The following is a 1,866-nucleotide window of genomic DNA, read 5'->3' as shown; positions in this document are numbered from 1 at the left end:
GAAAGAAAGAAAGAAAGAAAGAAAGAAAGAAAGAAAGAAAGAAAGAAAGAAAGAAAGAAAGAAAGAAAGAAAGAGAAAGAAAGAGTTTCCCAAATTTCTATCATCAGTTGTTGAGTCATGACCTCCCTTCACCATTGATTGCAGTTTTTTTTTTATCATTCGTGCGGGTGCCTGATTCAATTCTATCTGCTCTATCTCCCTGGTCTGTGTGCTGATTCATGACTCCATAATACATTTTCATTATGTGGCTTTATGGTATGCTCTGTATGTGCCAGGGTGCATCAGATCACGCCAATCTTCTTATTTTAAACTTCATAATTTTTTTGAATCTCATAATTCTTTGTAATTCTTACCCCCATTTTTTTTTTTTTTTTTTTTTTTTTTAGATAGTCTTGCTGTGTCTCCCAGACTGGAGTGCAGTGGCGTGATCATAGCTCACTGCAGCCTCGACCTCCTTGGCTCAAGTGATCCTTCTACCTCTGCCTCCCAAGAAGCTAGGGCTACAGGGGCATGGCACGACACTCAGCTATTTTTTTGTTTAGTGTTTCTAGAGATGAGGTCTCCCTGTGTTACCCAGGCTAGTCTCAGACTTCTGGGCTCAAGAGATCCTGCTGCCTCAAAGTGCTGAGATTACAGCCAGGAACCATTAGGCCCAACCTAATTCTTACCTTTGTACTTACTTTAAAACTTTTTTCTTTTCTTCTCTTTTCTTTTTTTTTTTTTTCTTTTTTCCTTGGAGACAGTGTCTTGCTCTGTCACACAGGCTGGAGTGCAGTGGTGTCATCATAGCTTACTGCAGATTGAAAATTCACACTCCTGGGGTCAAGCAATCCTCCCACTTCAGCCTCCCAAGTAGCTGGGACTATGGGTGTGCACCATCATGCCCACTTAATTTTTTTTTTGGGGGGGGCACAGACAGAATCTTGCTCTGTTGCCCATGCTGGAGTGCAGTGGTGCTATGCTATTATAGCTCAATGTAACCTCAAACTCTTGGAATCAAACAGTCCTCCCATACTGGTTTCCCAAAGCACTGGGATTACAGGCAAGAGCCAACACAACTGGCCCAAAACTTTTACTTTATAATAGTTGTATAATAGATACACAGGAAGTTACATATTTAGTAACTTTTATCCATCTAATAGTGACATTTTATATAACGTAGGACAATCTTAAGCCAGAAAATTGGCGTTGGTATAATACTGCTACGTAGAGAACCAACGTGATTCTGTTTCACCATTTTTACATACATTCACTCGTGTGTGCTTGTGTGTTTGTGATGTTCTATGCAGTTTTGTCCCAGGCACAGATTCATGAGACATAACCACACTCAAGACACAGAGCTGGCTGGGTGCGGTGGCTCACTCCTGTAATCCCAGCACTTTGGGAGACCGAGGCGGGTGGATCACCTGAGGTCAGGAGTTCAAGACCAACCTGGTCAACATGGCAAAAACCTATCTATTAAAAAAATAAAAATTACCCGTGTGTGATGGCAGGTGCCTGTAATCCCAGCTACTTGCAAGGTTGAGGCAGGAGAATGACTTGAATCTGGCTGGTGGATGTTGCAGTGAGCCGAGATCATGCCACTGCACGCTAGCCTAGGAGACAGAAGGTGACTGTGTCTCAAAAAAAAAAAAAAAAGAAAAAAATAAAAGACACAGACCTGTCCCATCCCACAAAGGAGCTCTCTCCCCTGTCTTACCATTTATGTTTGTACCACCTCCACCAGAGTCCCCCGGCAACCACTAATCTTTTCTATATTTTTGACATTTAAAAAAAATTCTATAAATTAAATCATAGATTATATAACCATTTAAGACTGACTTTTTTTTTCCTAAGCATAATGCCCTTGAGATGCATCCAGGTTTT

The sequence above is a fragment of the Colobus angolensis genome, unplaced genomic scaffold (assembly GCF_000951035.1).
Source record: "Colobus angolensis palliatus isolate OR3802 unplaced genomic scaffold, Cang.pa_1.0 Scaffold122, whole genome shotgun sequence".
Taxonomy (NCBI): domain Eukaryota; kingdom Metazoa; phylum Chordata; class Mammalia; order Primates; family Cercopithecidae; genus Colobus; species Colobus angolensis.
Note: the sequence above shows the minus strand (reverse complement) of the source record.